This window comes from Ptychodera flava, chromosome 7, assembly GCF_041260155.1.
Source record: "Ptychodera flava strain L36383 chromosome 7, AS_Pfla_20210202, whole genome shotgun sequence".
NCBI classification, from domain to species: Eukaryota; Metazoa; Hemichordata; class Enteropneusta; family Ptychoderidae; genus Ptychodera; species Ptychodera flava.
Window position 1 is genome coordinate 39,445,085 of NC_091934.1, and position 25,400 is coordinate 39,470,484.

The 25,400-nt window shown below is 37.0% G+C and overlaps 1 protein-coding gene and 1 long non-coding RNA gene across 2 annotated transcripts in view; one reads left to right on the forward strand and one right to left on the reverse strand.

Annotated features, from left to right (window-relative positions):
• Window positions 1–25,400, reverse strand: part of LOC139137531 (uncharacterized) — a 330,561-nt gene that overhangs the window by 51,550 nt on the left and 253,611 nt on the right. The gene's annotated exons all lie outside the window — the stretch shown is intronic.
• LOC139137515 (uncharacterized) lies at window positions 17,130–22,135 on the forward strand. Its single transcript, XR_011553402.1, has 2 exons — window positions 17,130–17,724; window positions 19,160–22,135. It is a non-coding gene; the product is annotated as an uncharacterized lncRNA (long non-coding RNA).

Genomic DNA, 25,400 nt, shown 5'->3' on the forward strand with positions numbered 1-25,400 from the left:
TGCATTCACTTTTCCCAGGACGTTTTTTGGTAAAATTCGTATGGTCAACCCAATCAATGTAGTATCATTCGACTCTTAATGGTACGAAATGTGTCAAACTGTCAGCCGACCCCTATCGACCCCAAGCGTTTTGACGTAAGGGGGCTTTATTTCTGCCTACTTTTAGTGATTTTCTAAAATGTGGACGCCTTATGTAAACATGGCCAGGCCTGCAGCTTGGGGCCGGGGCACCAGGTAACCTCGACCCCTGTCCGTTTCGACCCAAGTATTCACACCCTCTTGTTGTTGTTTGTGGTCAGATCAATCCCGGTGCCTTAGACTAGTCACTTTGACCTTCAGTCACTTTTCATGTTACATGTACCTGACAACGTTTTACTGAGTACATTATGCAACTTGTTTCTGTGAGGAAAGCTGCTTGCTTCGAATTCGCTACAACAACCTGATACTTGTGCACGCCGCGTAATACTTGTGGGAGGCCTGGGGTACCCCAGCAGCCCCATTGTCATTTACTGACTAGGGAACGTGTGTCACTGAAGTGGGGATGGATTATGGCATGTCATTTACTGATTTTGGGAATAAGGCATTTGTGATTATCGCAATTGCTTGCCACATACAGCAAGACTGGATGAGAGAAGCCGATCCGCTCGCCTTGGTGTCTTGACGCCAAATGAGCTGATTTCCGGTTTAAGCATTGGACTAACAGCAATGCATTATGGGATATCTTCCAGGGCAGCGTGGAGTTGAACTTAAGGTAAAGGGCGACGAATTCGGACGCGCACACGCTTTAGAACGTTTCTGCGCAGATTTAACTCCAGCCTGCCGCAAATGGGTTATTTTGTAGCGCATGTATTTAACATCACCTGTCATTGTGAAATTGCGCTTTTACCTAATTTTTTGACCAGTGTCTTAGAAATACATGTGACCTATAACCTCGTCATATTTTGACCCCCTAGGAAGCTGGTTTTTATTCAATATGAGCGCAAAATGAACATTTCTCTCCCATTAATATGGCGCAAATTACCCATTCACCTGGAGATATTGTAAAAAGTAGCGTGGTGACACCTTTTATTAAAAGTGTAAACTAAATGGTATTATGTCAGGAGTTTATTCGCCAAGTTTGGTCAAAATGACACCATTCAAAGCGACAGGAAGAAAGTTCAAAAATTATGTAGTGATATAATTTCGATATCGTCATTTGTAATCGATACTTATGTTAAAATTTCTTCACAAACATCATGAAAACTATACATTCGATAGATATTGATCTTAAGTCTTTGTATTTATTAAAATTAACTCATTTGCTAAGCGTTTTACAATTGCTTTCTTTAGTTTAAGTGAATTATATAATTTTTATTTATTTCTAACGACGCCATTTTAACGTCCGTTTCCATGGAAACAAGCGCGGTGACCCCCATTTTTTATTTCATTTTTGCACTTGCACAACTTCCAAGAATATTTGTGCAAAGTTTCAAGAAAATGACACCACAACTTAATTTTGACGTAATTCGTAGTACTTCACCTTAAGCTCATGTCACCTGTTCACTTTCAAGTGACAAAAAATTTACTGGTGAGTGTTGTGGTTTTACCATGTGTAGCAGTGCATAAATAACTTTAAAATAAAAATAGTGCTTACACTATTGAATACATATAACGGGAGAGATAATGCATTTCTCGTTAACATAAACGTATTTTTTAATTAAAATTGACAGATATAAGATCATACAAACTACAAACACATAGGACTATTAAGATTTATGCAAATTTACAGGGCTACATACATTTATAGAAAATCATTGCAAATACATAGAAAATATTAACAACATACATTTGTATCTTTGTAAAGACTGGACTGAAATTACTATGGATGGTAAATCTTTTCAAAGTGATGCTACAAGAAAGGTGACCCTTCAAGTGTTTTTGCATGACAATTCCACCCTACCACTTATCATGTGCAAAAGCAGTAATCTATCCTCTGTGTGTCAAAATCTAATAATAATAATGTCTGATTTGACACAGACTTTCTCATTTGACCTTTGAACAATTATATATTTGTCCACACCTGAATGGAAAGTGATATTAAAGAATATAAAGGAAAAACTTTGAAAAACTGTCACAAACGTGGTTTCGAAGAATGTTACAAAATATGTAATTACATTCTCTTAAATTCTTTACAAACATGGATAAATCTACATATATACAGTGCCATCCAATAATATATCAGTATTTGAAACTTCTATCTTTTGATCACCAGGTGTTTTCATATTCAATCAGAAGATAAATTTAAAGTACAGAAACTGTAAATTGTGATGGTTTTTTACTATTCTTCTTTTTTATTGCAATGTTCTATTCCTAAGGTATTAAAGATACACAGTATTCAGCTTGTCATTTCAGCCTGAACACGCATGTTTAACTGAAAATGTACATGTAAAGTGCATTATTGAAGAGTGAATTCTGGTGCAGACTAGAATTCAAATGTACAAAAGGCCCAGAAATGCTAAATGTTGATGACTTTTACCAAATTTCAGCCAGGTTGTCTTGTCTTACTCCCATAAGTATGTTTGCATGCAGGGTTTTAAGCCTGTCAATTCAGCTTGTACATGTGTAAACTCATTGCCATTGTTGACAAATGAATTCTGGTCCAGACTAGAATTCAAATGTAATAAATAACATTGCATTTTACAAATATAGATGCTATGTTGTCAAGCTAAATAGTGAGTGTTTCAATATTCTTTTGAGTTAGAATATGCAGTTGCAATATATATATATATATGCATGTGTTTTTATATTACCTTGTGTGTCCTCTGTTGATTACACAGAAAACCTGCAAGATTTTTCAGAGCTACATGTATGCCTGTACACAGTCCCTCCATCATGTCTGTCTGTGCTTCTTGTCTATGTACATGTGTATGTGCAACAGATACTGATGCATGTGTACCTTTTCTGTATACATGTACATTGTATACATGTGGTGTATGTATGTGTGAGTGTATATATATATATATATATATATATATATATATATATATATATATATATATATATATACACACAAATATATATCGCATTTTACATACATGTATAAGTAGTGTATTACAGTGTGCAACAGATACCGATGCATCTATAATTTATAAATGCAAACATGCAAACACTTATATATATATATAGACTGTACATTACAACTACTCCAGCAAAAACCTTTTTGTAAATTAAGTTGTTGTATCTCTTTCAAGTTAAACAGTTTCCCCAGTTTTGGTAATGTACAGTCTACATATATGCATGTGTTTGTATATCAGCTTGTGTGTCCTCTGTTAATTACACAGAAAATCTGCAAAATTTCTTAGAGCTACTTGTAAATGTATGCCTGTACAAACTCCCTCCCATCATTGTCATCAGTTTGTCTTTCTGTACTGCATGTAAGTGAAGGTGTTTTGTAATATGGCAGTTTCCCCGGTGTTGTGTAGTGAGGAAATTTCATGTAGAAATTAATGAGAAAAGTCACATAACTACATCTGAGTGTCTCTACACTGTAAATTTTTGGGGGGCTTGAAAAAATTACCCATGTAGGACTTGAACCCACATTCCCCGAATTCATGTATGCAAGTGTGCTGCACAGAAAAACTTGCACAATTTTTCAGAGCTACACTGTATGCCTGTACACAGTCACTCTATCATTGTCTTCTCATTGTCTGTCTGTACTACATGTCTATTAACACATTTGTGTGTGTGAATATACATGTATATGTACATATATTGTTACGATGCCCCATATTCAATTTTTTGTAAGCTTGGTCGAGAGAGGTTGATAGCTTGGCTCGAGAGCTTTACAGTACGTCGTCACCTGTGTTCCAAGAGTTTATGTAAATTTTATACGGTGGACATTTTAATGTTGCTGCCGACCAGGTGTATACCGAATATATATAGACACGTTCTCAAAATACATGAGGAGACTGCACAACATCTGAAAGGAGCTCGCCTGTCTGACTGAGATTGCTGTACACGCCTGTCTGATCTGAACGTATGCTGCACAACGGACTGTATAGAGAACTTGAGGTTACAGAAAAAAGGGCAGATATCGCAGGGCAATCAACGATTGTTTCTTCAGTAGTAACGGAGGAAGAGGAAAACCGCTATTGCAAACGTCAACACGAAGTTGTGGACTGTGTAGTGAATGCCACGTCACACTAAAGACCGGACGGTTTGATTGAAACCACACTCCGCGGACTTTTTGTGAAAAGGACTGGTTAACACTCAAAGCTCTCGACCAAGCAGGGTAATTTTTCCCATAATTTTGAATTATTTGTGAGTATTTTAGTTTCTATTAAATAATTTTGGTTACTATTGAACTCCATAGTGCGCTTCTCGTATTCACTGCCTGTGTGTGGTAATTTCTACCGTAACAGAAAGTGGGGGCTCGTCCGGGAGCACGGACATTTGCTAGCGTATTTGTAACTTGGTAAGAAAACGTTAAACGTGTAACTAAATTGACGTGAAAGTGAAGCCAGCAATGGAGTTCAAACCAGATAAATATTTAGAAAAACCTTCTTTTGAAATTTTCAAGAGGTTAAGGAAACCGGATTTGTTGTTGCTTGCCGAGCATCTTCAGCTTACTGTTAGTCCATCAATGAAAAAACAGGAGATTAAAAGTGTTGTCGTCAAAGCTTTAATTGACTTAGGGAAATTTAGTGCGGATGCGTTGAAACTCATTGAGTCTGAGATCGATAGCGATGCAGTGAGAATACGGCAAATAGAGTTGGATCACGAGTATAGAATGAGGCAATTAGAAACAACTGATAGGAAGCGCAAAGAAAACTGGAGCTTGAACAAATGAAATTAGAGAGGGAGAGAGAAAAAGAAACAAAATCCAATGTAATGGAAGCTGATAACTTGTCAACAGGGCCATACCATCAGAGTTTTGATGCAGCAAAGTATATTCGGCTTGTTCCTCAATTTCAAGAAAAGGAGGTTGACAGTTATTTCCAGCATTTTGAAAAAATTGCAACTAGTCTCAAATGGCCTAGAGATGTTTGGACCATGTTGTTGCAAAGTGTCCTAACAGGTAAAGCTCGTGAAGTGTTTTCTGCCTTACCCATTGCTCAAAGTAGTGACTATGATTTTGTAAAAGAAGCAATTCTCAAATCGTACGAGTTGGTACCAGAGGCTTACCGGCAAAAGTTCAGAACTGTTCAAAAGAGAGGCGATCAAACTCATGTTGAATTTGCAAGAGAAAAGGAAAGATTATTTGACAGGTGGTTGCAGGCGAAAGGAATAAATCAGAACTATGATAAGCTTAGGGAATTGATGTTGGTTGAAGAGTTCAAACAATGTGTACATGTTGATATTAAAACTCACTTGGATGAACACAAAGTTGTGAATTTGCATGAAGCAGCCACTGTGGCTGATGATTATTCTTTGACCCACAAACTTAGCTTTAACAAAAGCGGTCAAGCCAAGTCGAGTGGTTTTCAATCTTCCAAAACGTTTGAACAGAAATCTCCATCTTTTCATAAAGGCAAGGAGAATACTAATTCCGCCGAAAAAGGTAAAGTTGGAGTCTTTAAGACTACGCCCACATGTGCCTATTGTAAAAAGAAAGGCCATGTCATTTCAGAATGTTGGTTTTTGCAAAGAAAGCAAAATAAAGCAAAAATTGAACCAACTGCTTGCACGATTGCAGAAAATCTTCCTAAAATATCCAATGTGTTTAAAGTTGGAGAATTTGTTAAAAGGTCAACGTCTGATATGATACACAAATTTAAACCCTTTGTCTTTGAGGGATTTGTATCCTTAATAGGGGATGAAGCTAATCTACGACCCATAAAGATATTGCGTGATACAGCAGCCTCACAAACTTTATTATTAGAGGGTGTGTTACCTTTATCTGAAATGAGCTCTGCAAAAGCAGATGTGTTAATAAAGGGTGTAGAATTAGGTTATATAAATGTACCATTGCATTCGATAAATATACAGTCAGACTTAGTTTCAGGGCCTGTTACAGTGGGAGTACGACCCACTCTACCCGTTGAAGGTATTTCTATGTTGCTAGGCAATGATTTGGCTGGAGGAAAGGTGTTCCCCGATCCAATTGTAACTGACAAACCTAGCATTGATAATGGGATTTGTGATGAAGAAAGTGAAATATTTCCCGCTTGTGTTGTAACTAGGGCCATGAGCCAAAAGGCTTCAATTAATAGAAAGGATGTGACAAATAGATTTAATGATGATTTGGATATTGGGCTAGAGGACACGTTCTTTTCTCGACTTGATGAGTGTCACTCTACTGTTAATAAAGTCAAAGATGTCTCAAATCAGAGTAATGAAATGCATCCTAAAGATGAGAACTCTATCAAGGAGAATTTCAGTCGTAATAGACTTATTACAGAACAGCACAAGGATCCCGAAATTGTGAATTTAAGGAAAAGGTCAGTGTCCCTCAGTGAAATTGAAAAAGTACCAGTATGTTTCTATACAAAAAATGGCATACTCATGAGAAAATGGCGACCTCCTCATGCATCAACTGAAGATGAATGGAGAGTTGTTGATCAAATTGTCGTGCCTAAATTATATCGTACAGAAATAATTAGTTTAGCCCACGACATCCTATGAGTGGACATCTTGGAATAAATAAAACTCATGACAAAATTCTTAATCATTTCTACTGGCCCAATTTGAGACGGGATGTTGTTAAATATTGTAAGTCATGTCATGCATGTCAGATGGTAGGCAAACCCAATCAAAAGATTCCGGTAGCGCCACTCAAGCCTATACCCGCTTTTTCAGAACCATTTAGTCAGGTTTTGATAGATTGTGTAGGTCCATTGCCGAAAACTAAATCAGGAAACGAATATTGCTAACAATTATGTGTGCGTCTACTCGTTTTCCAGAAGCAATTCCTCTGAAAAATATCAGCGCACCCAAGATTGTGAAAGCACTTATCAAGTTTTTCACTTTTGTAGGTCTTCCTAAATCCATACAATCCGACCAAGGATCGAATTTCATGTCGGGTTTGTTTCAGCAGGTTATGCACCAGCTAAATATCAAGCAGTATAAATCAAGTGCGTACCATCCTGAATCACAGGGGGCTCTGGAACGTTTCCACCAGACTTTAAAAAATATGATACGTACTTTTTGCCTTGAAACAAGTAAGGACTGGGATGAAGGAATTCACTTACTCTATTTGCTGTCAGAGAAACTGTTCAAGAATCAATTGGTTTCAGCCCTTCGAGTTGATTTTTGGACACTCAGTTCGTGGGCCATTGAAGTTGCTGCACGAGAAGTGGCTTTGTAAGGAGATTGAAATGAATCTTTTGGAGTATGTTTCTAATTTCAAGAATACAATTAGTAGGGCTTGTGAAATCGCCAAAATGAACCTTAAAAAAAGTCAAGCAAAAATGAAACAATGGTATGACAGTGATGCCAGGACAAGAGTATTTAAACCGGGAGATAAGGTTTTAGTACTATTTCCAATCCAAGGGCGTCCCTTACAAGCCAGATACTACGGTCCTTATGAAATTGAGTCTAAGGTGAATGATGTTGACTATGTTGTGAAGACTCCAGGAAGACGTAAAGAAAAGCAATTGTGTCATGTTAACATGTTGAAAGAATGCATTGAATGAAATGTTACTGAATTTCAGTCAGTTTCTGCCTCCACTCACCTTAGTGACGATCATGCAAGCTGTGGCCAAGAAAATGAAGTGAGCTAAGGCAAGAAATTTGATCATGATATCAAGTTGAAAAATTCAGACTTCCTTGCGACTTTGGATGACAAACTCAGTCATCTCACAAAAGAACAAAGGGAAGAGTTGAAAAATTTAATTCTAGAGTTCAAACACTTGTTTGCAGATGTGCCTGGCAGAACTGATAAATTTTGTCATAATGTCAATGTAAACAATGTAATTCCAAATAAACAACACCCTTATCGCGTTAACCCTGTGAAGTTAAAATATGTCAAAAGTGAAATTGATTACATGTTGCAAAATGACATCATTGAACCAAGTTGTAGTCCATGGAGTTCGCCATGTATACTTGTGCCGAAAGAGAACGGTTCATATCGTTTCTGTACAGATTACAGGAAGGTGAATTCAGTCACAAAGACAGATTCATATCCATTGCCAAGAATAGATGACTGCATCAATAAAATTGGTGAGGCAAAATTTGTAAGTAAGTTTGACTTGTTGAAGGGATATTGGCAAATTCCACTCACTGAGCGTGCCAAAGAAATATCAGCTTTCGTTACACCTGACGGTCTGTACAATTATAAAGTCATGCCATTTGGTATGAAAACGCTCCAGCGTCATTTCAACGCCTAATTAACCGTATCATAAGTGATTTGGATGGCTGCGAAGGGTTTGTTGATGACATCAGTGTTTACAGCGATACATGGGAGGAGCACTTGCAGCGATTGCGCAAATTCTTTGAAAGATTGACAGAGGCCAAACTCACAATAAATCTTGAAAAGAGTGAATTTTGCCATGCTACAATAAAATACCTTGGCCATGTTGTAGGCAGGGGTCAAACTAAGCCTGTACTTGCAAAAGTTGAAGCAGTCCTAGGTTTCCCAGTTCCAAAAAATAAGAAAGAAGTAATGAGATTTCTGGGCATGGCCGGTTATTACCGACGATATTGTCAAAATTTTGCAACTATTGTTGAACCACTAACGGAATATTACTAAGAAAGAATAAGAAATTTGTGTGGTCAGAAAATTGCCAATCAGCATTTTCTAAAATTAAGGCCATACTTGCCAGTTCTCCAGTTCTTGTGATGCCAGACTTTGACAAGCAGTTTAAACTATGTGTAGATGCATGTGATGTTGGTGTCGGTGCAGTATTAATGCAACAGGGGAAGATCAGATTGATCATCCGATTGCTTATTTCTCAAAGAAATTCAATATCCATCAAAGAAAGTATTCTACAATTGAAAAGGAATGCTTAGCCCTACTGCTTGCTTTGGAGCACTTTGATATTTACTTGAATATCACACTGCACCCAATCATGGTCTTCACTGATCATAACCCCCTAACGTTCATCCATAAGATGAAAAACAAGAATCAGAGATTAATGAGATGGAGCTTAACAATCCAAGAGTATGATTTAGAGATAGCTCATATAAAAGGTAAAGATAATGTAATTGCAGATGCGTTATCAAGAAGTGATTAAAAATGTGAGCAAGTGATTTAACATTTGTCATAATGTGACTTGCATACTGTGAAATGCATCGGTTGTTATGTACTGTATTTTGTGCTATTGAAGTTTTCATTGCACTCAAACTTTTTCTAAAGGGGAAGGTGTTACGATGCCCCATATTCAATTTTTTGTAAGCTTGGTCGAGAGAGGTTGATAGCTTGGCTCGAGAGCTTTACAGTACGTCGTCACCTGTGTTCCAAGAGTTTATGTAAATTTTATACGGTGGACATTTTAATGTTGCTGCCGACCAGGTGTATACCGAATATATATAGACACGTTCTCAAAATACATGAGGAGACTGCACAACATCTGAAAGGAGCTCGCCTGTCTGACTGAGATTGCTGTACACGCCTGTCTGATCTGAACGTATGCTGCACAACGGACTGTATAGAGAACTTGAGGTTACAGAAAAAAGGGCAGATATCGCAGGGCAATCAACGATTGTTTCTTCAGTAGTAACGGAGGAAGAGGAAAACCGCTATTGCAAACGTCAACACGAAGTTGTGGAAGCCCTTATGAAAATGAAACTGTGCGGTAGCTCTGCTGTAGACTAGCGGCAGCTCTGCCGTAGAGTTGCTGCACTAGTGCTGCACAGGAAAGCTGTGCAAGAGAGGCTGTGCAGGAAAATGCAGCTAGCTGCACAGTTTCTGCACAGTATTAATCTGAGCAGAAACTGTGCAGCAGGAGACAAAACTGTGCAGCTTCTGTGCAATAATCTCCATACTGTACACCTTGTGTGCGGCAAATGTAAAATGTGTACAGCTTGTGTACAACAGACCTTGAAGTGTGCAGCTTGTGTGCAGCAGGCCATCAAAGTGTGCAGCTTGTGTGCCAGAAATGACATTACGTGTACAGATTGTTATTGGTTATTGCTGCAAATATATGGAGCAACACATGATGGGCACACTGCCAACTATTTCATTACCAGGAGTACAGTGTACCATTGCACTTCGTGACCAGTCATATTCAAGAAAACAAAACTGACCTTTCATTTATATTCAATATTTATTTATTTTATAACAGACAATTCACTTTTCAAATTATAATAACTAGTAGATAATGGACAGCTTTTAAGCACTGTTCAGCTGGTGAAAGCGACACAGGCCTAAACTCAACAACATTGCAGGATGATGGATATAAAGAGTACATCTGTATTACAGCAGTGACATGTAACATCATTAGATGAGTACCCCCTTCGACGATCTGGTTTGGTAAATCAAGGTTCAATCGACAACTGAATTTTTAGGAAAACAAATTTTTAAAACAGGGACTTGTCTGACTTGCAAGTTAAACTCTGTATTTTCTGCGAGTGATACCAAAATGCACTGAAACAGTTTCGAACGAAATCTATGATGGTCTGTAACTTGTGTAAGGAAGCGTCGGAGACTTTTGTTACTACAAATCTGTACCTTAAAAATATCGACAGATGAGAACTTTTCATTGTAGAAACAAACAAATAAACTTCAATGTCGCAGGACCTTGGCTCCAAGCAGGGCCGTGGACATGCTCAGACGCAGTGTATACAGTACATGTATACGGTACGTACGTACAGTGCCCAGCACTGGAAGCAAAGTCTGTGTCCTGTCATCGCTAACAAAATCTCGCTTTCTGTTATGACTGGATTGATATTCAATGCTTTTGTCCATGTTTTCAGCGTTAGATAATTGCCGAGCACAATTTTGGGGTGTTTCACACCCCATCCCGACCGCTGTACGAAAATCCAATACGCTGCTTCGCCAACGTCCAGCGCTGAGCTGCAGCCGACATGTTTACACTCTGAGGTCACGGTTCATCAAGTTCAGTTCGCGCATTGATATTGAATCTGCGTGTTGAAAGAAATTTTACTCTATTTTGAGTCTTTCTATGATGAAAATAACCAGTTTCATTATACTTGTAAATTGGTGCTCTATCAAGTATAAACCATAACGGATTGGTGAATAATGTAGAGTCAATTCCAACGTTTAAAAACGGGACTACATTATAAATCGCGTAATGATTTATAGATCGCACTTCCGTTAACGTCATGAGGCTTGATCGGCGCGAAGTTAGATTTTGGTACCATCGGCTGTGTACTTGTTGTTAGGGAGTTATCTAGTGGACAATTTCGTGATCTTTCTATGGAATCACCAGGCAAATGATATCACAGTGTTGGAAAAACGTGTGTACAGCACCAGAGATAGACGGGTTTCAAAATTTGTGAACGCGAACAGCAGTAAAATGCTCACTATGTTTTCTAAGTATGTACACACGGTTCGGAGAGACCTGCAACGGGAACCGGGATCGAATCATCCAGCCTCTGCGAGCATTCTCAAATGTACCGTAAGTCAATGTACCGTCCGTCTGTTCATCGCTATAATGTTCTGTAATCGTTGCATTGCTATGTTTAGCTACAGATAAATTTTCGTTGAGTACTGATTCATACTGAATTCACTTTCGTTTCACAACAGTTACAGTAAGTGCTGAGATTTTTGCAGATTGTCGCCCGTCGCCGCCGTTGGTATGTAAACATCATAGGGCGAGCTGTCCGCTGTTTTACATTTGATCATTATTAATTTAATAATCATAAATGTATATGCATTTTTTTGCTTCAAGTTTTCAACTTGTTTGTCTCTTTTCAATAATTATTGATGTCTTTCATCAATTGCGATGTTTAAATGTGTGGTCAAACGGTAAAGACTTATACTCTTCCCTGAACGATTTGTATTTTTCAGAATGCATAGTGAGGAAGGGACAAGAAATTCAGAGAACAGAAAGAAAAATCGCAGCCTATGACAGTAATGTAAATGTTACATGAAACTTCTCGAGTCAAAAGAAATTCTCTTGAAGATACTTGTGGCATGAAATGAACAGGCATTTAAAATAAATCGTACCACAATTTGAATTTAATCTTTTTTTCTCTATGTCTTTTTATTTAACAATAGGGCCGTTCACAGTTTACGTCACTGTCTAATTATATGCAAAAATAAATATTTGTCCGCATTTTCAGAGAACGCTTTTGAAAATTACGCATACAAGAACGACGAAAATACATCTCAGTGGGTGACTGCTAGTGTAACAATGAATACTAAAAAACATATTCACGACTCTGAGTATTAGCTGCAAAAAACGGCCATGTATGCAACATTGATAAAATTTGTCCGCATTTCAAGCTGCGTGTGCGATGTCGCGCGCGTACAGCTATATTTAGTAACAAACCTATAACCGTGAACAGCGCTATTACTTTATTTGCGCTGACCATTTTTTCTTGTGAAACTGGTATTTCAGAGCTTAGTTGGATAAAACACATCTTGTGCTTTCCACAGTCTGTCAGGTTTCAACGGTGTCACCGTCATGGTGTCACTAACATTGGCCATGTTTACACAAGCGATTTTACAACTTCTGTGTACATATCTGAGCTGAACGTATTATATCGTTGGAAAAGATAAAAACGTTGAAACTTATGGTACAATACAAGAAATTTTGCTGTCACTTAATTGTGTTGCTTCTTTGGTTTTCAGTATCTATCGTCTATTTAATAATGTATTTCGTTTTCTTACTGTTGCTGAAATTGGTAAAAGTTTATCCCACAGCTGACTGCTGTGGAATTATGCCAACTTATGAAGGAAAGTTTGCATTTTGTAGTTTACGGCAAATCTGCAGTAACATGCAAAATAATTTGCCGCAAATTTTACCTACTCCTGGTAGCTGTCCTGCAAGATGCCACAATTTTCTTTGAAGTTCCTGCACAGTCTTTCATGTACTCTGTAGTTCAAAGGGCTATTGTGCAAACACAGGCTTCCACATTTCCAACACAAAGTTACTGCAGTTACTGTTTTCAGCATCTCTTGCATTATATATTTGCTCAGTGCAGCTAATGTGTATAATGCGAAAGAATCACCTTACAGCAAAGCCGCTGCAACTTGTTGTATTGTTGTACAGTTCCTGCACAAAGCTACCGCACAGTTACTGTTTACAGCGCTATTACTTTATTTGCGCTGACCATTTTTTCTTGTGAAACTGGTATTTCAGAGCTTAGTTGGATAAAACACATCTTGTGCTTTCCACAGTCTGTCAGGTTTTCAACGGTGTCACCGTCATGGTGTCACTAACATTGGCCATGTTTACACAAGCGATTTTACAACTTCTGTGTACATATCTGAGCTGAACGTATTATATCGTTGAAAAGATAAAAACGTTGAAACTTATGGTACAATACAAGAAATTTTGCTGTCACTTAATTGTGTTGCTTCTTTGGTTTTCAGTATCTATCGTCTATTTAATAATGTATTTCGTTTTCTTACTGTTGCTGAAATTGGTAAAAGTTTATCCCACAGCTGACTGCTGTGGAATTATGCCAACTTATGAAGGAAAGTTTGCATTTTGTAGTTTACGGCAAATCTGCAGTAACATGCAAAATAATTTGCCGCAAATTTTACCTACTCCTGGTAGCTGTCCTGCAAGATGCCACAATTTTCTTTGAAGTTCCTGCACAGTCTTTCATGTACTCTGTAGTTCAAAGGGCTATTGTGCAAACACAGGCTTCCACATTTCCAACACAAAGTTACTGCAGTTACTGTTTTCAGCATCTCTTGCATTATATATTTGCTCAGTGCAGCTAATGTGTATAATGCGAAAGAATCACCTTACAGCAAAGCCGCTGCAACTTGTTGTATTGTTGCACAGTTCCTGCACAAAGCTACCGCACAGTTACTGTTTTCATTGCTTCTTGCACCTGTGCGGCAGCAACTAATTTGCATGAGAAAAATCGCCTTACAGCAGAGCTGCCGCAACCTGCTGTATATTGCTGCACAGTTCCTGCACAAAGCTGCCGCACAGTTACTGTTTTCATCATTTCTTGCGCCTGTGCGGCAGCAGCTAATTTGCATGCGAAAAAGTCGCCTTACAGTTGAGTTACAGTAATTGTCTGTTGCACTAGTGCCGCACCTGTGCAGGAACACTGTGCAGCAGGCTAAAAATTTTCATAAGGGTGTGTAGTGAATGCCACGTCACACTAAAGACCGGACGGTTTGATTGAAACCACACTCCGCGGACTTTTTGTGTGAAAAGGACTGGTTAACACTCAAAGCTCTCGACCAAGCAGGGTAATTTTTCCATAATTTTGAATTATTTGTGAGTATTTTAGTTTCTATTAATAATTTTGGTTACTATTGAACTCCATAGTGCGCTTCTCGTATTCACTGCCTGTGTGTGGTAATTTCTACCGTAACAATGTACATACAGGACTATGATGTGCATATGTTTGCACGTTCATGCCTGTTGCAATGTAAAGACATAAATAATGCGTGTCCATCTCAACACATCTTGTTTCCCTGTACACCTGTAAAAACGTTTTCCAGTGTGTTAACTTATTATTTTCCATTTGAAGCCTCGTGTTTAAATTAACACCAATGCAGTTACAAATATTTTAGTATGCTTGCTATGACAATGGGTCAAAATTTCCACTAAATTCATGACAAGCATTGTAACATATCAATTGTAATGACAACCACCATTGTTCATATCACTGGAGGAGTAAAATTACCAAGCTGTTGTTAGTTTGAAATAGAATAAATTATATGCAGCACATAAACATACATTGGCCTGACAAACTATCAAAGTGTTCATCTTAATTTGTTCAAAGCCTTGACAAGGAGTAAATTATTTTACCTACAATTTTATGGCATTAGAATATTCATGCAACAGTGTCCCTTAATGTTTTTGGATGTCACTGACACTTGGTTCATAAAAGTAAAATGCAAAATTGCTAGAGTGAGCATATGTTGCTTATTAGTGAAGTATCTTAAAGGTACCCCCTTTTTACTCAACATTTTGGAAACTTCAAGCTCAACTTAGATGGGTACACCTCAAACCGCACCTCCCCCCTGTGTAAATGATGAGTTTCTCCTTGCACCATAGGTGTGCATGTTTAAATGTTTGACCCATTGTTAACTTCAAAATAGATGACCTAGGCCTATACCTTCAACTGTTTCATCCGATGTTTTGTTTACAGCTTGTCGGGTATTCCTTCTCGTCTCAATTGCAGATTGTTGCATTGCATTCCTTTGTAAAGCTGCTGGCAGTGCTGCTGCTATTAGCCGTGATAAGTGTACAACGTTCATATGATTTGAGGCAGGTCGTCCAACGCGCTGGGATTACCTCCGGGGATTACCTCCATTGAAAGGTACCTGCCGTGTGCCGGTGCAGTAACGATCGGTGACCTGAGTCAAACGATGGAGGTAGCAAACTAAGTCAAACATCGCATTTCGGCATGGTTGAAACATCTCGCTCCTACTCTCACAGTCAAAAGAATCTTCGCAGCCGCTTTTTCTTTGTCCTTGAGTGCAGCTGTGCATGCTTTGCTATGTAAGCTGGGTGTGCTGTGACGTAACTGTATATACTATTAAAATAGGCAGGGGTCAGTTCCTTGTGCCATGCCGCCAGAAAAAATATTGCAATCTTAAAGCTGAAACTATATCACAGGACGAAAACACAGTAGTGATTGTAAGTGATATACTGCTAAAATCACTGATGTGTTCAAAACGTCAAAACAAAGGCCCAGCCGCCAGCGCGTCTCACCGCAAGATATTTCCAGCTGTCACTCAACTTGTCAAGTGAAAACATCAACCCGCCAAACTTAAAAGATCGTGGCGCGAAATAGAAAAGTTTTACCCGCCAGAGCAAATCTGTTAAACCACGCCTCCAATTTTGACCTCAAAATTTCACGATCAACCCATTCATTTCTCAGACGTTGTGGTCCTGTCGACTGGTGCGGCCGGCGGCCATTCTGTCGTTCATCTTTGTCAAATTGTGAGACGATGAACAGGATTTACCCTCACAGAAAACCGATAGGCCGCGGGAGAAACAACTAGAAGCATGGCTTGAAAATGATGACTCGGACTTCGTGAAATGTGCAAGAACTGGAAATCAAAGATTTTGTTTTGGTGTTGTCCAGTAAAAATTTCACATATTCATCACAGTAAGGAATATTCTCATCGGTGAATTTTTCATAGGCTACGACTGGCGTCAGTTTTTTAAAGTCCCTTTACCCATCTGGCCATCGGCTCCTCAGACCTCATGCGACGGCACTGGTTGAGACATCTTCACTATCGCCATATTTGTCGATTTTTTTTCCCCTTCAAGATATATCTAACGCTTTACAAAGCATTGCCATAAATTTCGTAACCCACGATCGCTGAAACGGAACTTTTCGCCACCTCTGTGAATGTCGAGAAAAGCACCAGTATTTGATCTCGACACAGCAGTAAGATTTTCATGGCAATCGAATCCTTTAAACTCGGGCAAGATTGCCTTCCCACTCCTAAATCTCCGTTTGAATTAATGAAGATGTATTCAGCCAATAGGGTATCACATGACGAAGGTAAACCAGTAGACTTAGTTCAAGACGGTGAATTTTCAAAAAATAAACTGATTTGCAAAAGTTCCCTGCGTAAAATTTGGCAACCCAGGTCATGTTTTCCTAGCGATCGAACGCGTTTTTATTGAGTCTGTGCAGTAGTGAGTTAGTCTGTGCCGGATGAAACTCCCCTGTATCGCGTTCACCCCACTCAACGCGTTCACATTATCGATTCATCCTAAATACGTTTCACATGAAAACAGAACACAAATCGTTGCATTCCAGACGTTCATCCAACTCACACGTTCACAAATCACGCACTTGAACGAAGTCTATTAAACCAGTAAGTAAATCGAGAGAAAAGCTGTCCACTGACACGCTTCAAACGCAGTGTAAGTGTGCGGTGGTCGACGTTTGGAAGGTGGGCGTGGTTTTATCTTTTTGGTCTGGGCAGTCAAAACTTTTCTGTTTCGCGTGTCGATGTTTTGTATTTGGCGGGTTCATCTTTTCGGTTGACAAGTCTGGCTGACAGCCGGAAAAGGTTGCGGTCAGACGTGCAGGCGGCAGTGTCTTTGTTTTTACGTTTTGAATACATTAGTGATTTCAGCAGTACAATAGAATTATACTCAAGAGAGAAAAGCACACCTAACGCTTAACAGGCAGTACAAGATCTGATCCCTACTGCCCTTCCCTTTTTACAATGGACTACCCGACCCTTGACCTTCACTAAGGTGAAAGGTAAATATGAACCGAATCTCGACACACACACAGAAACCGGCGGAACGCATAAGTCATGTCACGGTTTTTGTGGAGGGACCGTGGTCATGCACAGTGGCTGCGTGCACGATTTTGTGGAGGGACCATGCTGCGTATCATACCATCGTCAAAGATTCGCACAATTCAACATTTATTCGACCAGTCTTCAAGGCGACAGCTTATGCAGTGAACTGTGCGTGATGTAACAAAACAATGCAGTGGATCGTCGCTCAGACCTGCTTATCCATGTCATTGATAATGGCGTGCAGTTGCAGAAAAAACAGCCGGCTTTAGACTCAAGCACCTTACACAACATGTATTTTTGACCACAGTCGAATCGTGACTTTAAACAGCGTGTATGTATAACCGACACACTTGTTCATCTCAGGAATTTGACCACTTCGGTTCACTGTTGCGGCCGGCCAGGAATGTAGTGCCTTCCATGCCTATACAAAGGTATGTCAAGTTTGTAATCTTTATCAAACAAACATTGACCAGTAAAGCTCAATCTTCAAATAGCAAGGGAGGAGTCCTTGGGCGAGGGGGGGGGGGGGTTGTTACTTTGAAATATGTATTATGCCAAGGGACACTTTGTAAATTTTAGGCATGTCCATTTGATCAACAGACATTCAACTGTAAACATTTTCATTTCCATCACATTCAGCATCGCCGTCCAGGTCTTTTTATACTCCATGGTGTAATTATACAGACATACATGGTATAATATTCCAAATTACCAAGGTACATTTTCTTTTAACATTGCACTTCTGCTTCTACAGTACATGCATGTGCGTTCCTCAGGCCTACTTCTCCCATTGCCAATATCTTGTATTGAAATATAAAATATATTAGGATTTCACTGAAATTTTCCAGCTCACAGAGTCAGAGTCATTCATTGTGGCACCAGAATTTTGCCAGCATTGAAGGTCGTCTAGCCTTGTGTTAGGAAAACCTATAAGTACATATAAGTTTACTAAGTTCAGTGGTTTTTCAGAGACATGCACAAAAATTTGTATCTTTTAACCTCAAATTTAATTAGGCCATGTTGATGCAAACTGTCAATGTAAAAGTAGTGTACAGTTTAAATTTCCTGAGAAAACTGACAAGAACTTGGCCATTTAAACAAATCCAATCATGGTGCAATGAAGCATTAGATAACTAACACTACTCTTACATGTTCCTTACCAAGTTTGTGGAACTAATTGCATTCTGAATAATTGCCTGTATTTTCACCAAAAGTACCACATTATCTTTCACAATATACAAATTTTATATTTTGTAAATTCATTTAACACTAACAATAGAGCTTTCCATTAATTATATTGAAATGATTAGAGAGAAATGAATTAAATGTGAACTGACAAATATAAAGAGACATAAATAGTACATGTACAGTTGTGTACCAGTCAAACATACATTTGATGCTGAACACTTGCAATAAGTAGGTCTTTCATACTCTGGTATTTTAATTGCAAAGGTAATTCTGGATTTTTAAATGAAAGAGTAAGTGAAAACTACACTGTACATGTGACAGCCAGCTATAATACTGTGCCAGTGTCACTTGCTTTAGGACAAACAACTCATTACACCTTCACTAAACTGCTGGATCTACTTTCCCTTGGACCCCTCACCAAAAACAAAAAAATAGAAGCATAGTCACATAGGGGTCATGATATAAATCTATGAAATGGTCATAAATGTGAAGACAGCCAGAATTGAGCTGACGATGTTCTGGTGTACAGTACTGAAAATGAGAGTAATTATACACATGGTACATAGTGAATTTAAATATTTTTGTTTTTTCTTTCAATTACATGTCAATACATATTTTGTATGCTGTTTGGTTTGTATGGCTCAACTAATATGTGTGTTTTATTATCTTTGATTGTAGATCATTGCCATGAGAAGGACACCAACAACACAATAGAGGCTGAAGAATTACATGGGCACATGAACAGTACTTCATTGCGTGTAGAGTTGATAGAGGAGATTGATGATGGAAACAAAACGGATGGGACCCAGAATACTTGCCAAGACTTCAAGACCATATTGAGGAGTAAGTAGTCGAACCCTTGATGGAAAAGCTACATCATATGTCAAAGAAAATCAAGTCCATAGTTTAGGTAGATTCTACAAATACTTAAAAATGTTTGAAGCTTTCAACTTCGTTGATTTAAGAACATTGTAACAGAGTTTTCCTTTACCTTCCTCCAATTTGGTTTTAGAATGGATACATGTAGCGAACAAAATTCAAATTGACATCTTTTGATACATGTAAGATTGAAGTCATGGTCAAAGATTCGAGAAATTCCCCTGACAAAATACTGGTTCAGTTGTTTTGAATATTGAAACAAGGACTCTAAGGGGTTTCTTTAGCTCATACTTGTATACATGTAGTTAAATACATGTAGCTTTTTTATGTGATGTGTATTTTGCATCATTATAAAAGAATGTACCGGTAGCAGTTATACAGGAATTTGTTTGGCAATACTAATTACGTACAGTTTCAGACTTTTCAATTCAGTCTAGTTTTTGTGGGTTTTTAGCTTGTCAAGATCTGTTGTTACACATTTAGAAACTGATTGCATTCAATTCTATACACTGTTCTATGGCAGAGTACTAATGTGCAATATTTTGTTCACAATCGGATTAATTGTTGGTGGCTGAGATAGGACCCATACATGTATATGTACATGTATGTACACTCATATGTACAACTCACATATGATTGAATTATTTTTTATTTCAACTCTGTAAACCAAAACAAAAGATGAAATCATGTTTACTTTGATACATGTATGCTTACTGTCAAAAGAGAGCATTGATATACTTTTATAAAAAAAAATAAAATTTAAATAGAAAAGGCCATTGCTTTGAATCTTCAACATTTTGCAAATGGGCCATGATAAACATGCAGAAATTATTCAATTCTGAAAATTGATATTACATTAACCCTTATCCTGCCAAGTCCATATTTCACCACCAGGTCAAGATGGTTAAAAAATATCTATCTGTGCTGACCTGAATTCAACATTAGTAGTACTGAAGCAACAATTTGGACAACAATGCAACTCTAACAATCACATTCTTTTTCACCTCAGTGACTATATAGGTTTCTGTGGCAGCTACAAAGTCACATAAAATTTTTTTAGCACACAACATTTATTTCCATACATGTGGGGACTAACAAACAGAATTGAAAATTTAATTGTTTATGGAGACTCCACACAGGGCACTCTGCAGTGCATTTTGTTTTCATTCACAACTGTACATTTTCCTCATCTTTTAAAACCCTTTGAAGTTTTTATCAGTTTAACAAGAGGGGTGTATGTGTTCAAAGACTTGTTCATCAAATTTCCTTCCAAAATTATTATAATTTTTTTACAATCCACATTCATAAGTTACCATATTATTTTTTATTTAAGTGTGATGCTACATATACATGTATCTGTATGTAATGATTACGCCCCTTCATATCAATCAATATGATTACATTTTATTCTGTATCAGATGTGTTCTTACATGATGAGGTTTTCATTGTTCTCTGACACTCCTCTGTAGGGCTATATAGGCTGGCTGCAAGGTCACTTGTAGTATGATGTAAAACTCTGTCTTTCAATTTGAAAATAGTATAGTAGGTCTCCAGTGCTACACTTAACTTTGTGGCCACCCAGTGTATGGTTCATCATCATGTATCAGGACCATCAACTTACAATGATAATTCAAAGACACTAAAAATTTGCATTCATTTGCTAAGAACTATGTATATGGTATATCAACTGCTTTGTACCAGTCAATTACATAGCAGTAGCATGTATATACAATGTATTATCTGTTGAGAATTTGTTGAAAGCATTACTACTAGATATTGCTAAATTGTTGTAATGTTGCAAAATAATGATTTGTTAATTGTAAGGTGGAAGGGTTGAAATTTAAACTTAAGGCTGCATTCACAAACACCTCTGGAGGTGAAGGGCAGGAGATTTCAGGGAAGACTTGAAAAAATTTAAAACATGCCAGGGGGATCATAAAAAATTGACATTGCAAAGGGTGGGAGACTTGAAAATTTATTGAATATCAAATTCCTTTCAAAATACCTTCTTGCACTTTCATTTCCAGCCATTTCCATTTGCGGCGTGACATAGTTATATGTACTTATGAGTACATGAAATTTCATGTACTCATAAGCACATTTACTTTGTAACTACCATCTTCTAATCAAGTATAATTATGTCAATTATTCAGGTCCATAAATGCACCAATATTGCAGTTTTAAATTAGGAAAAAAGTATTCACAGTTTTGTCATAGACTCCAATGTATAGGGATCAACATTTCTTGTACACATATGCACTTTTTGCCTGCAAATTGTAATAATTTGCCCAATAGCCTCGCATGCATTATGATTTGATATTTTCAGACAAAGCATTATATTGGCCACATTTTGCCTTCCTTTGGGAGTGACTAAAAATTATAGCAAGTCAGAAGGGAGGGGAGGGGGCTTTGAACACATTGTAATTTTTATTTAAAATTTGTTAGGGGGTATTTGAAAAAATCTGAGAACTTATTTTGGTATCCCCCCTCCAGAGCTGTTTGTCAATGCAGCCTAATGGCTCAGTGTAGAAAAGCATTCAATCTAAGTATGGCAAATTATAACTGTAATTTTGAGATATATTTTGTTTGAATATTTTTGTACCTGATGTAACACAAACATTGACTTTTCTTTCAAATCAGATTCTCTCTAAACATAATGTAAAATGTATATGTGAATATTTTTTGTAATATATATTACTACTACATGTACTCATTGAAATGTTAAATTCCTTATGTATATGTCAATAAATGGTTATGAATTGTAATTGAATGTAATTTATGCCTGTCACTTTCATTTTTTCCACAAAGAATTTCACTATCACCTTTATCTGTGCACACATTCTATATTTACACATATTGTCCTCTAGTGATGGTGATTCAATTAAGGAAATGTCTAAACAGTCATAACTGAGTATGGCCAATAGCATTAGAACAGACGAGTTCACCATGTGAAGTATCGTCAACAATTGTTCAGATTTGGAACTGAGTATAATAGTAGTGTTTAATCAGATTAGTTGACTTTGAAGTGTTGTCAATTACCTTCCTACCTCCATGTGTCAACTATAGTTGAGATTTTGAACAGAGTATAAATGTTGCAATTTTTCAACAATGGTTGACAAACTGAATCACCTTAACTCTGAAATTGAAATTTTTTATCATATAAGGCAAGTACTGCTAATCACGTATGTGTTTTGTGGACCTTTGCTTGGAAAAAAATGAATTTCATGTGCAGTAATTTCTCGGGTCACATTTTTCATCAGAAAATGTTACATGGCCATATTTGTATCAAGATGGACTCTCTTTTTTCATAGAAAAATAGAAAAATGAAACCACATTAATTTGTAATAGGATTTTCAAGCACTTTTCTTTGAAAGTTTGAAAAGAAAAAAATTGATTCCATGATTTTTAAGAAAAAAACTCATTTTACCTCAACTTTTCGTAAAGTGGGAACTGTTTTTCGTTCTGTTTGTCATAGCTAACGTGATCAAATTCCGCAAATTTTTAGCTAGACATGATAAAAAGGGCACTGTTTTGGTATTAAATCTGTTGTATTTGGTACTTGGCTATGTCAAAAATGTGAAATAGACTTTTAACAAACAAAACATTTGGATTGTATAGTTGTAACAGCCATATTTTGAAGGGTAACGCAAAATTGCAGTACCGCAGACTGGCACCTTTTGCGTTAAATTATTCTTCTTGTAAGTCATCTGCCGAGCTTATTTTGTAACATAACCTGGCTTGTGGGGTATCATTAGTAGGGCAATTTATTCGTCTTCAAGATGACATATTGTAATATGCAATGGCCTTCACAGTTTTCCTGAAATATGGTCAAACTTTACCCCATACCCCAAAAGTTCAAATCGCAAATTATCTTAAATTCTACCATTTTTTGCTACACATAATACAAAAGGCAATTCTTGTATGAAATCTGATTTGTTTGTTACAAAAGTATGTCACAAGTATGAAATAAACTTTTAACGGGAAGATGATACTATTTAGTAGCCATTTGGATCATTTTTGGAGGGGGAACCCATATATAGGAAATGTATGTGTTTCGGCAAATTTGCCATGATACCTGGGTACCCTTCCAAATATGATCCAAAAGGCTACAAAATCATATTATATTCCTGTTTAAAGTTAATTTCATATTTGTGACATACTTTTTTAACAATATCACAGATTTCATAGGTTGCATACAGGCATTGCCCTTTGTATACAAAGTTAATAAATTGTAAAAAAAATGGTAGAGTTTCAGATTCGCTGTAATTTGCTTTGTAATTTTCAACGTAAACTTTGGGGTATGGGGTAAGTTTTGGTCATATTTCATGAATACTTTACAAGATATTGCATGTTACAATATGTTATCGTAAAGAAGAATAAATTACCTTTTCAATGGTACCTAACAAGTTAGATTATATTCAAAAACAAGCTCAGCAGATGTCTTAAAAGAAGACAGGTTTAACAAAAATGCATGCAAATCTGCAACACTGTGATATTGCGGTACCCTTCAAAATATGACTGTTACAGTTGTAGAGACCCAATATTTTTTCTGTTAAAAGTCTATTTCATATTTCTGACATGTCCCTGTATCAAATAAAACAGATTTAATGGCAAAAATGGGCAGATTTTTTGTGTCTAGCTAAAAAATTGGTAGAATTTGATTTTAGCTATGACTGCAATTTTAGATGTAAACTTTGGGGTATGGGGTAAGTTTTGGTCATATTTCATGAATACTGTACAAGATATTGCATGTTGCAATATGTTATCTTAAAGAAGAATAAATTACCTTTTCAATGGTACCTAACAAGTTAGATTATATTCAAAAACAAGCTCAGCAGATGCCTTAAAAGAAGACAGCTTTAACAAAAATGCATGCAAATCTGCAACACTGTGATATTGCGGTACCCTTCAAAATATGACTGTTACAGCTGTAGAGTCAAAATATTTTTTCTGTTAAAAGTCTATTTCATATTTCTGACATGTCGTTGTACTAAATAAAACACAATTAATAGCAAAAATGGCCAGATTTTTTGTGTCTAGCTAAAAAATTGTTAGAATTTGATTTTAGCTATGACTGCAATTTTCAATGTAAACTTTGGGGTATGGGGTAAGTTTTGGTCATATTTCATGAATACTATACAAGATATTGCATGTTACAATATGTCATTTTAAAGACTAGTAAATTATCTTTCTAATGATACCTAACAAGTTAGATTATATTCAAAAACAAGCTCAGCAGGTGACTGATATGAAGACAGCTTTAACAAAAATGCATGCAAATCTGCAACACTGTGATATTGCGGTACTCTCCAAAATATGACTGTTACAGCTGTAGAGACCCAATATTTTTTCTGTTAAAAGTCTATTTCATATTTCTGACATATCCCTGTACCAAATAAAACAGATTTAATAGCAAAAATGGGCAGATTTTTTGTGTCTAGCTAAAAAATTGGTAGAATTTGATTTTAGCTATGACTGCAATTTTCAATGTAAACTTTGGGGTATGGGGTAAGTTTTGGTCATATTTCATGAATATTATACAAGATAGTGCATGTTACAATATGTCATTTTAAAGACTAGTAAATTATCTTTCTAATAATAACTAAAAAGTGTGGTTATGTTCAAAACCAAGCTCAGCAGGTGACTGATATGAAGACAGCTTTAACAAAAATGCATGCAAATCTGCAACACTGTAATATTGCGGTACCCTTCAAAATATGACTGTTACAGCTGTAGAGACCCAATATTTTTCCTGTTAAAAGTCTATTTCATATTTCTGACATATCTTTGTACCAAATAAAACAGATTTAATAGCAAAAATGGGCAGATTTTTTGTGTCTAGCTAAAAAAACGGTAGAATTCGATTTTAGCTATGACTGCAATTGTCAATGTAAACTTTGGGGTATGGGGTAAGTTTTGGTCATATTTCATGAATATTATACAAGATAGTGCATGTTACAATATGTCATTCTAAAGACTAGTAAATTATCTTTCTAATGATACCTAACAAGTGTGGTTATGTTCAAAAACAAGCTCAGCA